This window comes from Equus caballus, chromosome 5, assembly GCF_041296265.1.
Source record: "Equus caballus isolate H_3958 breed thoroughbred chromosome 5, TB-T2T, whole genome shotgun sequence".
Lineage (NCBI taxonomy): Eukaryota > Metazoa > Chordata > Mammalia > Perissodactyla > Equidae > Equus > Equus caballus.
Window position 1 is genome coordinate 35,078,655 of NC_091688.1, and position 14,428 is coordinate 35,093,082.

The following is a 14,428-nucleotide window of genomic DNA, read 5'->3' on the forward strand; positions in this document are numbered from 1 at the left end:
CCCACTTATCATCGTCTACTCAGAGGGGTTAGATATATTTTATCAGAACCAGCTCTGAGAGCTGGCATGCACTACAGCAGGGGCTCTAGAGCCCCAGTGGAACTGCCTGTCACTAGCCAAGGGATGTTATGACACTTAGAGACTAGGACCTAATTTCCCTACCTGTAAGTGGAAACAACAACTATCTTATCTGATCAGAAGACCAAATACAGTAAGGAAAGTGTTTGAGAAACCACAAAGGAGGCTGGGGTAGGGGTCACAGAAGTAAGAGATGAGAAAGAAGCAGATGAATATTTCCTTCTCTTCAAGGAACCGTTTTTCTCTGATGGCAAAATCCACTTTTCCTATGGTCTTCCCCCATTTGCTGTTACTATCACAGTCCTGTACTAAAGGGCTTGTGCCCATGAGCAAAGGAGAAGAGGGCTTAGTACTCACACCCCCCTCACCATTTCACCCAGGAAGGCTTCCCATGCTGCACCTTCTTCTCTGGATTTGTGGCGTATTACTCACTACTCAGCAATGCATGGTATTTGAGTCTGTTCAGCTTTTTATGTATTAATCCCATTTCTGCAAACAGATTCACTCAATGCAAATATATGTAACACAAATCATGTACCAGGCCCTGGGTATTCAAATGTGAACTACTATCTCCTTGGCCAAAGAAACAGGAAGACCATCAAGGGAATATATGTCTAGATGAATAAATGTCAATTTATTAAATCAGTCGTAAACTATTATACAACGAATAAGAGAGTTTTCAGAGAAATACTTCCTTTTCTTGGAAATGTCAAACACACACCAGATTCATCACCTGGTGGGGTGAAAAGTTCACTGAGACTGAGGAAATCAGGCCTTCAGGGTCTGCTGCTGATTCTGCCCTGGGAGAGCAGTGCTACTGCTGCTGATATCCTCTGTTCCGCCCCTCAATTACTCCACACAAACACCCAATTACGTGTGCTTCTATTTTAAGAAAACCCACGAGCTGAAACAGTGAACTTCTTAAAACAAAAGAGTGAATACCCTTCAATTTACTCGACAAAAGCCCTCTTCACTTTATAATAGTCTGTTTACTCATTACTCAACAGGAAGGCCCGGGTCTGAGAGACTAGAATGTGGCATGGAAGAGTTCTGACTGGTTGCAGGGCCAGTCCTACTCTTCTTGGATCAACAGCCTTGAACAAGTCACTTTCATCTCTTTGTCCTTCAGTCCCCTCATCTGTAAAATAAGGGGGTTGACTTAGAACCTGTGTCTTAGAGGATCTCTGAGGTCCCTTCCAACTCCAACACTCTAATTGGACTTTAGTTGTAGTCTTCTCATGTCTTCTGCAGACCATGCCCCTTTCCCCAGTGAAGTCACATTCCAATTACTTAATGCCCACATCCTGGTTGACAGATCAGTTAGAGCAAACAGCCAAACGCAGCAAGACTGCACGTGGCGCTCACCATGCTCCGGGCTGTGGAAGGTGCCCTCTCCCTTGGAGGCGTGGGAGGAGCGGCCTTGTGCTCTTTCTTCCCTTAGCTGTTCATCGACATGTTGCTCAAGTGGAACCCAGATAAACAGAACTTATTCATTACTTGTCTCTGTTCTCAAATATTTACACATTTTGCTGCTCCATGCGAAAAAAAAAAAAAAAACTTTTAATTCCCAGTCACCAATGTGCCCTATTGTGGTGAAAATAAGATGGTGATATCCCAATTCTTGGAAAATGGTAGCAGTACAATTAGTGGACCTTCTGCAATTCCTACCAAAATAGAGTGACTAAACACAAAAATTTTAAATTCATGGACAACACTCAACAAAATTTGGTGACAAGGCATCCTCCCAAACCCCAGAATACAAGCAGATGGGGACAAATCTCCACTAGCCAGCATGATATTGGTGCCCATGTGGGAGGAAACAAAGGAAGCAATGGGGCACATGATGAACCTGAAAGAGGAGAAGCTCCAAAGAACCAAGGTGTTCCCCAAAGCGCACAGTGGGAAGATCGCAGAGCTGCAGCTGCAACTAGGAGGGCAAGGGGCCCACCGTCAGGTCTGACGGGCTGGAGCCCTAGCATCCACCAACTCTCCAATCGGACTCACCAGCATAGGATCCCACACTGAGGAGAAACCACTGGGAGTAGACCAAAATTGAGGATAAGGAACAGAGACAGAGGAAAGAGAAGGCTGAGATAGAAGTGGGAGAGGGAAACTGAGCCACCACATTTTTCTAATCTACATCAAAACAGACGAGGAACTGTGAAGTTAAAAACGCCACTGAACCTATCATCATTTTTAAAAGAGTCAGGAAAACAAGTTTACCTAAAAATTAACAGAAAAGTACCCAAGTCAACTCCATAAGCACTTCTACAAGAAAAAGAAGAAGGAGCAAAATATCATCTCTGGAGATGTGACAACGAAAGGATGCCAAAAAGATATATATTCAAAAACAGAAAAATATAACATGTTATTTCAAAATGAGCTAAAAATATTTTAAATTATGTAAGAAAGAATAACAAATTCAAATTATGAAACTTCAGAAATGAAGTGACAGAATTCAAGAAAGAATCAGAAATCAAATTTTAGAAATGAAAGCTAAACTAGAAGGAATGCAAGCAAAAATAAACCTAACAAATACTGAAAAGTAGGGAAGATTTTAAAATGAAAAAGAAATGTACAAAGAGATCAAAGGGATTTGAAAGTGACAAATACTGAAGATGGGCAGAGAAGAGCCAACATACGGTTAAGAGGGTTTCTTGAAGATCAAAACCAAAGCAAGAACAGAATTCTAAAAACAATTCAAGGAAACTTTCCCAAAGAAGAAAATATCTGAAACCTCATGTTGAAAGAGCATATTGTGTACCTGAGAATACTGAGTCAGATGGATATCAAGATATACTCTAGGAAAATTACTGGACTTGAAAGAAAAAGATCATTTGGGCATCTAAGAAAAACAATACACAAATTATAAGGGAAAAAATTAGATTATCATCAGACTTACAACAAGCTTCATGCCAGAAAGAGATGGAGTAATAACATTTAAGATAAAGAAAATGTGAAGGATACTGTATCCAGTGGTTTTGACAAAAGGTTGCCAACATGTGAAAAAAAAAATCAGGGAATAATGTTCCCATGAGCCCTTCCTAAAGATACCAGACAATGAACGTGAGATGACCAAAATGACTCGAGACATGCATATAAGTATTAGTCAGTATTAAATATGTAGTTATTGAGGAACTAAGGGAGATTATTATACGTAATGGCCACGTGACTATATTAGTTTCCCAAGGCCGTGCTAACAAATTACCACAAAGTTGGTGGCTTAAAATAACAGTAATTTATTCTCTCACAGTTCTAGAAGCCAGAAGTGCCAAATGAGTTTCAGTAGACAGAAATCAAAGTGCCAGCAGGCTGCCCTCCCTTGGAAAGCTCTAGGAAAGAATCTATTCCTTGCCTCTTCCAGCTTCTGGTGGCTGCCAGCATTCCTTGGCTTGTGGCTGCATCATTCCAATCTCCACCTCCATCATGCTGTCTTTTCCTCTTCTGCGTGTAACCTCCCTTTTATAAGGACATTGTGATGGCATTTAGGGCCCACTCAGATAATCCCGGGTAATCTTCCCATCTCAAGATCCTTAACTTAATCACGTATACAAAGTCTTCACCTTTTAAAGTAACATTCACAGGTTCCAGAGGTTAGGACCCAGATACCTTTTGAGGGGCCATTATTCAGCCTACCACAATCATCTAGTACAACCTTTTTTTTTTTTTTAAATGGTGGCGGATAGGGACAGCATATGCAAAGAAAGTTTTGGGACTGTTTTCAGTATCATACTTGATGCTGGTATTAGTGTTGTTATTCTGAGACTGCCAGTTGTGTAGTGTGAGATAAAGTGAGTAATTAGGGGATATTCAATTCTGTCATTCCCTATGTACTTGAAAACCAGAAGTCTTGGTGTGAAAGAAAGAACAGATGATAGAAGAGGTTAAGTAAAACCCTTGTGGTCGTGAATTCTGGTTGGAAATATCAGTATGGATTCACCAGTACGTTTAAATCTACCACATTCATTCTCACAGTCCCTCTTTATACGTAGTTTTCTCAGCTCTGTCTACTGAAAAAGGTCTAGAAACAACGGTCAACCCAATAAAGCTAGCATCCCAAGTGCCCAGATGGTGGTCTAGAAACACCATTTTGCATTAAAAGATACCATGTCTTTCTGGAGAAATGGCTGATTCAGGTCTGAGGCGGAAAATATCTGAGGAGTAGGAGAGAGGAGAAGGGCAAGAGAGAGCAGCAAGAGAGAGAGCAGGCAAGAAGAGGAGGAAGAGAGAAAATCTCCCAGGCCCAAAACACACTCCAGGTACCAGAATGTGTGCACGCATAAAGGCACAGAAAGAAGGAACCACAGGAAGGGGAAGGAGACATTGTTGAGCCCTGGACACGGTCACGCATGACATAGAAAGGCAAGCGCTGGCTGTGTCCAGCCAGATATTTTGTAGGCGGGGGACAGTCTGACCTGCAGACTTTCAACATTCTGGCCTCACTGGGGGAAACCATCACCATCATGTGGGTAAACACCTCAAACCCTCTTGGCCTGCTGCCATTCAACACACCCAGCCAACCTTCGGGTGCAGATCTACGCTGCTCCAAAACCAACTCTCTTACTCGCCCGGAGGTAAATGCTGGGTTCGCATCCACAAGTACATCCAGTCACTCATTCAATTACATATCTCATTTTAAATCCATAAAAAGGCATTCTGGCCTAAAATCAGGTTTGTCCATCTGAATATCCCAGAGCTGCTCATAAATGTCCCTATTGTAAGTGTATGTCAGTTCTCCTGGCTGCACACGACAATAACCTGGGAGCTTTTAAAATTACCATGATGGTGGGACCCCAGCCCAGACATGTGAAATAATCCCTAGGGGTAGTGGGCATCTACATTCTGTAAGTTATCCAGGCGATCCTAAGGTACAGCTGGGTTGCAAAGCACTGTCGCCATAGAAAACTAGGTTTCTGCGGCAGCAAGGCTAAGGGTTAACCCTTGAACAGTGGGCAACAAATGCCGCCCCTTAAGGCAAAGCCCCTAGCCTGCTGGACACCCCTGGCGCTGTCAAGCACACGGAGGCCTCTTCCCGCTTGAATTTCTACAAAATCCAAGATTGCAGCGCATTTTGTTTTCTCCTGTGCCTTTCTGCAGAATGTGACCCTATAGGGTTCTACTGCTTTTCGAAACTCTCCTCTTTCGGCTGCAATAGGGAAAAATTGATAACTAAGACTTAAAAGATTTTTTTCACAGCAGCAAAAGGTGTAAATATTTGAGAACAGAGACAAGTAATGAATAAGTTCTGTTCACATGGGTTCCACTTGAGCAACATGTCGATGAACAGCTAAGGGAAGAAAGAGCACAAGGCCGCTCCTCCCACGCCTCCAAGGGAGAGGGCACCTTCCACAGCCCGGAGCACGGTGAGTGCCACGTGCAGTCTTGCTGCGTTTGGCTGTTTGCTCTAACTGATCTGTCAACCAGGATGTGGGCATTAAGTAATTGGAATGTGACTTCACTGGGGAAAGGGGCATGGTCTGCAGAAGACATGAGAAGACTACAACTAAAGTACAATTAGAGTGTTGGAGCTGGAAGGGACCTCAGAGATCCTCTAAGATACAGGTTCTAAGTCAACCCCCTTATTTTACAGATGAGGGGACTGAAGGACAAAGAGATGAAAGTGACTTGTTCAAGGCTGTTGATCCAAGAAGAGTAGGACTGGCCCTGCAACCAGTCAGAACTCTTCCATGCCACATTCTAGTCTCTCAGACCTGGGCCTCCCTGCTGAGCGATGAGTAAACAGACCATCATGAAGAAAAGAGTACACTGCCGTGGGGAGGTGAGAGGAGTGACTGCATCTCCCACATGGCAGATCCAATGCATCAAGGCTTCTCCTGTAGAAGAGGTGAGTCAGCAGCCTCAAGTGTGTGCTTCAGACATATTTTTAATGAAAAACAACTGCAAGCTACTGCTGGAAAGAGGAAATAAGGAATCACTAGAAGGCATCACTGTCATGAGGCACCTGACATTCACAGGACACTGAGAACGTCAGCCTCACCCTGACAAACCAAACCCTTGCTGAATTCCATGAACCCCACACGTGCTTACTGAGCAGCTACTATGGCTAGGCCCTCTGCCAGCACTGCAAAAAAGACAGTTCAACCGCCTGTTATGGGGCCTATGCTAAAACAAGTACCCAGTTAATGCTAAGATTACAAATCAAATGATGCTACAGCAATTGAAGAAAGAAGAACCCCGAGAGAGTTGGAAGACAGGGGCAGAAACTAGTATTTGATGAGCTAAGCCTCATCAAATGAGTATGGCGTTGACGTATTCACCGTAGGTGAATCGCACAACTACAAAGCCAGCTTCAGGCCACAGGCTAGCTCACCTTCAGTAGAAGAAAACTGAGACCCACACTATAAAAATCTTTATCATCTTGCCAAGGGAATGGCTAGGAGGGCAAAGTCATTAAACATCACATTCTCTCCACAAAACAGTTTTGTGAAATACAACCAACACGACTTGGATGACAATTGGGCTGGGCAAGAAAAGCAGAATAGGGATCCCACTCCTAGCAAAGGCCCCCAGGTAAATGTAATGAGTAGAGAAGCAGTGTATACTCAGTGACATCAACTTCCTTCATTCACTTATTCATTCAAGGTCAACGGCGCACCTATAATGTGTCAGGCACTATGCTATGTCCTGGAAATTCAAAAGTCAATCAGACGCGGTGTTTGTTTCAGGATCTCAAAAGCCAGAGGGTACCACCTGGGGTTGGGGGTGGGTTGTAGAAGACAGAAGTGATCACAATATAGGCAGTAAGCATTGACAGAAAGCCTAAGGACACGAAGGAAGTTGCTAATATCCCAAACAATCTAATTAGCCTCGGAAACCCATTATGGATTTGTCACCACTGATAGAATCCCTGCCTCAAGTTTTCATATTTCAGCAACTTCCATTTCCAAGAAGAGGTTGGGAGGGAGAAAGGGACCTCCTAATCCTAGCTTGCTGAGACTGCCAATTATCTAGGGTCTATGTTTTCATAACCTTTACCAGCATCCCACTCAGCCCTTTTCTCATTTCACAGAGGGGCTCATATGGACACAGTTTCATTCTCATCATTTTAGACAAACAGACCTTAAAACTGCCAAAAATCGACAGCCTAATAATATGCTTCCTAAACTCTGAGTTAGTATAAGGTATCAGGGCTGCTCTAAAAAGGCAAAATTTCACATAGGACATTAGGACATAGTGTAGCTAAGGGCCCAACCCATGATGAACAGCTTAGGACCAGACACAGAGATGAGGCAAGTTAAACTAGCTTTCAAGCTCAGGCAGTTGACATGTTAGAGTGTCCGTCGAACAGGCGGTGTTTAAAGCTTTGTCACATGAGATGCGATGACTCACTAAGACACAAGCTCCTTGGAAGTAAAGGCTATTTCATTCTGATGCTTTCAATTTCTGATTCTCCTTCCCAAATGCAGCCTGGCCCTAAGAACACAAGACAGATTGCTGTATCGAGTCTTTGTAATTTCTCTTACATCCATCCCTTCATTTCCACACCCGCCATCGTCGTCCTGGTTCAGGTCCTCACACCTGGACTTCAGCACTAGTCCTCAGCGCTCTTTTCTATTTTTACAGCAGCTCTTATCCATTTCCTCTTCCTAATACACGACTCTGTGTGTGTGTGAGTAGACACATATATACATTATGTAAATATATATATTTATATCATCCCCTAGGAACACGCATTTTTGTTCCCCACTATTGGCAAGATGAAGCCATGTCTCTTGAGCCTGGTATTTAAAGCCTCCTGGGGTACGGGTCGTCCTACCTCTCTGTCATTTCTTCATTATCTATAGTTCTCTTATCTCCTTCCCCCTTAAAAAAAAATACTAAAAGCCTACATATAAACCCTCCTCTCCCCCACTCACATCACAAGACCACACTTTTCCTCCATTTCGCTTACCTCACTTCCCTTCTTTACTTACACATGTGCTCATTCCAAACTAAAAGATGCCTTATACCTCTTCGCAACTTCCAGAGTGGAAGACGGGCCCTAATTCCAGCGACTAACCTCCCTTGCCTGAAGTACAGGATGAGCTTCCCGAACAGTCTCTCCAGGTCTATTATTGCCCCCCACCCAACTCTCCACAGAATTACTACAGTGATATTTTTAAGTCTCAAGAATCATTTCAAGTCCCTACAAGGTCCATTCCAAAGTCACAGACTAAGCCACTAATAACAGCTGCCTCCAAAATTGTCCTGGGTCCAGGGAGAAATATAAATGGATGAGCTCAGCAGCACCCCCATGACACACTCATGAAGAAAGCTTAGTGGGACACGTCCAGGTGGAAAAAGCAAGGCCTCATTCCAGCGCCGAAGTCGAGGTCTAATTTTGTCCCTGAATTGGATATGGAGTGACCTTGGACAAGGTACTTAATACTGAGCCTTTGAAATCACAATGATGAAAGGGAGAAAATAACATCTATCATGCAGCGTAGTTGGAAGAATTAAATGAACGTTTATAAAACACCTAGGAGAATACCCAGCACACGTGTGCTTAATACATAATACTATCATTGTGTTTATCTTTCCACATATCAGTATCTCCCAGCTACAGTGATCTCCTTCAAGTCACCATCTTGTCTCATCTCTCTCTGAACTTTAACACCAAGCACCGTGCCCTAAACACAGTAGGAGCACACTAAATACTTCCTCTACAATTAGACTATTTCTACACCTGCATTTAAGAATATATACTCAGGGAACACAAGTCAGACTCAGGGCCATACAGAAAAAAAAATCTAAGTCTATGGAAGGAAAGTGACTAAGTGATAAGAATTTATGAAGGAGTACATAATCTTTCATAAAGACCACCACTTGGGGAAGATTCCAGGTCCTCTTGGTCCTTCCACCAGAACCACCTTTGCCTGCTCCAGTGCTCCAACCCTGAGATTCTCATATTCTGCACCTTGATTTGATTTGAATCACCTGGGGAGCTTTTAAAACTCCCAATCTCCGGGGAACTCCCATTTCCAGAAAGACAGAGTAGACATACTTTTCCCTGTTCCTCCTAACAACAAAAACTCCAGGCATTATCCAGAAAACAAGCATAAGAAGACTCAGAAAGACGGAGAGAAGAAGGCAGACCAGCCAGGGACCTCAGCATGCAAGGAACGACATGCAACTGTGTTCCCTAGGTTTTCTTTCTGTCTCACAGATCCCAGACTGGTTGCTGGAGAAGCCAGAGACCCAGAAATACCAAGAGACACAGACAAAAAAATGTCCAAGGAAAGCCAGCCTTCTCTAGCCAAAGGACTAAGAAAGAGGCAGCCTCACACGACAGAAAACTTTTAGACAATAACAGCTCTACTCCAGCCAAACATCGCAGAAAAAAGCCGTGCTCCCAAACCTCACCCCTATCGGCCAAGTCAGGAAACTAGACTTCTGCTCTCAGCCGGTTGTAAAGAGATGTTCCAACCTTACCTTCATCCAGGTGGTGTCACAGAAGGCTGAATGGGAAGCCAGGACACTGGGATGTCCACCCAACCTGGGAGAGGAAAAGGCCTCCTCCCCTCCTTGCTGGGGTGTCAAGAGGAGGCCTAGTGCCAAGCTGGAACTTTCACCATCACCCAGCAATAATAAGTCAGAGCATTGGGGCTGGCCCTGTGGCCGAGTGGTTAAGTTCGCGCGCTCCGCTGCAGGCGGCCCAGTGTTTCGTTAGTTCGAATCCTGGGCGCGGACATGGCACTGCTCATCAGACCACGCTGAGGCAGCGTCCCACATGCCACAACTGGAAGAACCCACAACGAAGAATACACAACTATGTACCGGGGGGCTTTGGGGAGAAAAAGGAAAAAATAAAAAAATCTTAAAAAAAAAAAAAATGAAAAACTTTAAAAAAAAAAATAACAATAATAAGTCAGAGCATCAGTGGAAGCTACGGAGCAATAGTAATGAGGCACTCCTGCCACATCCCAGAGGGGTATCAGCTGACGCCGTAAATAATCTGGACTTCCACCCGCCACCCAACCGTAATGAGGCAGCACTCTCCTTCCCCAACCAGCGCACTGGCAGAGGAGTCTTCCTAAAACAGAAAATTTCATTAAGATCCAGAATCTCATAATACCCAAAACTTCCAGGTTTCAATCAGAACCCATTCATCATTCCAGGAACCAGGAAAGTCTCCACATGAAGGAGAAAAGACAATCTACCAACGTCAACACCAAGATGACAGATAAATTAGAATCATCCGACAAGGATTTTAAAGCAGCCTTCATAAAAATACTTCAAGAAGCAATTACAAATATGCTTGAAACAAATGAAAAAAACATAAAGTCTCAGCAAAGAAATAGAAGATATAAAAATTGTAACATGCAGGCTGCACCCCATACTAACCGAATTAAAATCGCTGAGAGTACCCAGCCTTCGGTAATTTTTTTTAACTCCCGAGTGATTCCAATGAGTAGCCAAGTTTGCCAGCCAGTGCTCCAACTCCATTATTCTTACCAGAAAACACAGCAAAGACACAGATCCAGGCCCCATGTGACTTCAACAAGCCTGGGTTTCTGTATTTGTATTAGTTTCCAGGTGATTCTGATAGATGACAAAGTTTGAGAAGAGCTGCATTATCCAATCAAAGGAATTTGCCAGTGATTTCCCTCACTTGAGGATGCTGCAAAATTCTTGACCTGAAGGAGGAAAGAGCTGCATTTAAGTGACCTTGAAGCAACAGGTAAAGTTTCAATAGTACTGAAAAAAAAAAAGTTTCAATCATACTTTGGACATGGGTGAGCAGGATATAATGTGTTTAACTCAGGCTGCCAAATCTAAGCAGAGAAAATCCACACACATTGAGGGCCAGTTTGAAAATGTAGTTACAGTAAAGATTATGTGTGTTTACAGGAAAGAGCATGGGAATGAGATAATATGTTACCTGTCACTTGGCCTATGGGAGACATTAATCTTCCTCTTGGAAGAAAAAGAAAATGCTTCGTGTGAGTGCCTCTTCCCATCCAAAGAGACCAAAACAAAAAGGGAAGAGTTCATCCTCAAGATAGAAAAAAAAGACACAACCAAGGGGCTTTTCCACTGTGCAGTGTGGGCTGAAGTTTCCAACCCAAAAGGCGACATCTTCTGGGCTGGAAGTTTTTTAGCATTTCTACTCTCCTGGAGGAACCCTGGGGGCTCTGAGCAGAGAGAACTGGTCCTCAGAAATGGAGCTGGGAAAAGCAAGGAAGAGGTGTGGAAGTTGACAGGAAGAAGAGCTGCACTGAGGGGGAGTGGAACGCCCCGCCACCGTTAGACAGGAAGGGCATAGGCGAGAGCCCAAAGAGAACATTCTCCAGGAAGGAAGGGCCTCCTCAAGCTCCTCTCCTGCCAGGCCTGCCGCTCTCTCACTTACTCACTATCGCCTCATTCCCCTATCTAGAGATCATCAACACGCCCCACCAGAGGGGTCTTCTCAGGTGGCCTGTTGCCCATTGGCCCACCACAGCAGACCAGGCTCTGGTCACAGGCATAACCTTGACGGGAGGGGCTAAGACCACCCCCTTTAATGGACCATTTGCCCATTCAATCCAACCAAGGAAGATGTGCCTCAATTTCCTCATCAGCAAAATGGGAACAAAAACACCTACCCTCACAGGGCCACTGTGAAAATTAAATTAGTTAACATGTAAAATGCTGAACACCACGCATAGACCATAGACTGCGGTGGGCACTTGATAAGCATTAGCTCCTGGTGTTTTGAAAGACACACAGCACAGTGGTTAAGAGTAGATGTCCCAAGCCAAAATGCCTGGCTTTGACTCAGCGAAGCTACCGCTTACTAAATGTGGACTGTAAGCAAATTACTATGCCTCAGTTTCCCCATCTGTAAAACTAGGATAGTGAGAGTACCTTAATTCACACGGCTGTTGGGAGGACTGATCGTGTCACAGAAAGAGCCTGGCATAGTGCCTGGAACATAGTAAGTGCTTTTTAAATAATAGCGATTATTCTGTTAGCTTTCTGTGATGTGGATGGCACGAGGCAGGTACGTGGGGAGTCCCCTTGGCCCTTGAGAAGCTTGTAGCCTAGATCAGGGACAAGAAATGCACACCCAGGACGAGCAGGAAGAGCAGCACAGGATACAGGACACATGTTAATTCTGCAAGCGTGCAAATAGCATTTCTCTCTAAGGTGCTCACGCACAGGCTAACGGAGCTCAGAATGTTCCAAATACAGCTCAGGGTGCACCGGGTGGCAAGTGCCCTCTTCTTGCCCACCCCTACGTTGGGAGTCCCAGGTCTCATTCAACTCTCAAGGTTGATCATTTCAACAGTTCTCCTGGAAAGCACTGTAGCTTCAAGAATAAACCGGGTTAGCCACCGTCCATTCTCATGGATGGACCAGAAGGGTATAAGACTCACAAGTCTCGTTAAAGTGCTACAGAAAATCAACCGGGTCACACGCAGGAGCTAGAGGAGCAGGCGTTCTACAGTGTGTCAACACTTTGGGCTCGGAACTTCCTGGAAGGACCATTTTAAGTAACTTTTAAAGCCAGCTGCTCCAGTGCTTGAAAGGAAACATGATGCTGAATATAAAAATTGAAAAGGGAAACGTAAGCATCGCAAGGTATTAATTAATCCCATGATGTAAGATTTCTGCTGCTTAGATTACCTCTGCTTAAAGAAATATTTATCCAAGAAATTCAGAGAACGACAGGGAAGACAGACAACATACTGTACTTAACAAGATTCTGTGATTTTTAATCCTAACGAGGATTAAAGGGCTGGAACAAATGTGATGGGGGCATGCACCAGAAGGTAGTTAACCCCTTTTTATTCCTTCCCAACAAGGCTGACAGCTATTTTAAGCCCACAAAGTAGTCATGCTGTCTGATTTGCAACTTTGGGGATCAGACAGCTAGATTTTTTTAAGCAGGCATGTAAAATGAAGATAATACACTACTAGGCCTCTGATTTATAAAAGAACAGAGCATACGACAATTCCAGAGGTTAAAACCATGCACAGATGAAACAAATTGCAATTTGTAAGACTAAATAACAACAATAAGAACAGCAACGGACTCTGTGCCAGGCACTGTGCTCAGCATTTGCAAATATCACTCGTTTACTCCTCTCGTTAACCCTAAGAGGTATGTGATACTGGTTTCCTCTTTTTACAGATGAGGATACTAAACGAGGGATGTTAAGTAACTGGCACAAGGTCACACAGCAAGTGCGAGACAGAGCCGGGATTCGAACCCAAACACAGTTGGCCTCCTGAATCCTTGCTGTTACGCTGCCAACCAAATTCATGTCCTAAAAACTATAAAATAGCAAATTAAAGGAAATAAAACAATGAATGGGGGAAAGGCATCAATTCATTAACCAGAACACAACTGGTTGAAAATGTTTTTCACTAATGACCATTACCTACTCCCAAAATTGGCCAAAGGTTCTATAATCAAAGATTCCAACTCTATTGCACGTCCATCACTGAAACCCTATTTAATTCAGGGAAAGTGCTTGCTCAACACTTCCTTTGGAAGGAAGTGGCTCTCTCTGAGGTAGGGGTGGGGATACCTCCTGGGATACCTGGAGAGTCCCTCAAGTCACCGGGGACTGAGAGTTGCAGGCCTAAGCATGAGAAAGGGTCGGGAGGAGACTGGAGCCAAATGAGGCATCCCCCCTCTTAGGTGACACAGAGGGCCCTGGCAGTCCGTGTAGGGAGCACCTTAGAAATAACGTTCATTCATTCAAAATACATTTTCCATATGCACTCAGCACTACAGAAGACACAGGGGCAAAGGGACAGGGACCCTGACAGGGACAGTGGGGGGTGAAAATCAGACAGGAGCAAGCAGCTTTAATCCATAGCAGGGTCTGGTCAGTCCCTTTGATGGAGGAGGGACTGGTAGCACCCACTTCACTGCGTGACATGAGGACTGGGTCTGAGAGACGGGTGGGAAATCACAGGATGGGTTTAGGGAATGGTGAATACTCCGGCTGGGTTGAAGCATAGGGCAATGAAAGGGAATTATTCAAAAAACAGAGAGCCCTGAACATCATGCTAAGAATTTTGAATCTAATATAGTAGGCTTAGCTTTTGAATTGGAGGATAACGTAATTACATTTCAGGAAAATTAACAGAGCAAAAGTTTATAGGATACTGAAACAGTATGGTGAGAGGTGGTGAGCATCTAAACTAGCCAGAGGTGGGAAGAGATGGGACAGGCAGGATGCATGGATGGATGTCACTGAGAAAATTCAACTGACTTGATGTGGGGGTATGGGAGAGCAGAGCCCCGCCACCATACGTACTCAGTTAACAGCTAATGAGTCTGCTGTTGTATGACCAGATTCAAGCACTGCTCCAAAATGTTAGGCCTGGGTGCCTGAGAGGATGGTGGGGTTGT

The 14,428-nt window shown here is 44.2% G+C and overlaps 1 protein-coding gene across 31 annotated transcripts in view; it reads right to left on the bottom strand.

Moving 5' to 3' along the window:
• The window catches only part of LOC102147848 (putative neuroblastoma breakpoint family member 5), a 114,465-nt gene that overhangs the window by 86,130 nt on the left and 13,907 nt on the right, over positions 1-14,428 (bottom strand). For 18 of the 31 annotated variants that reach the window (XR_011438638.1, XR_011438636.1, XR_011438632.1 and 15 more), the window contains exon 2: positions 10,534-10,715. The exons of 11 other annotated variants lie outside the window; for them this stretch is intronic. The gene's annotated coding sequence lies outside the window, so the exon portion shown is untranslated. Of the gene's footprint in view, positions 1-10,422; positions 10,716-14,428 lie in introns of all 31 variants that reach the window. 2 more of the 31 variants (XR_011438628.1, XM_070266910.1) reach the window with 1 other exon arrangement.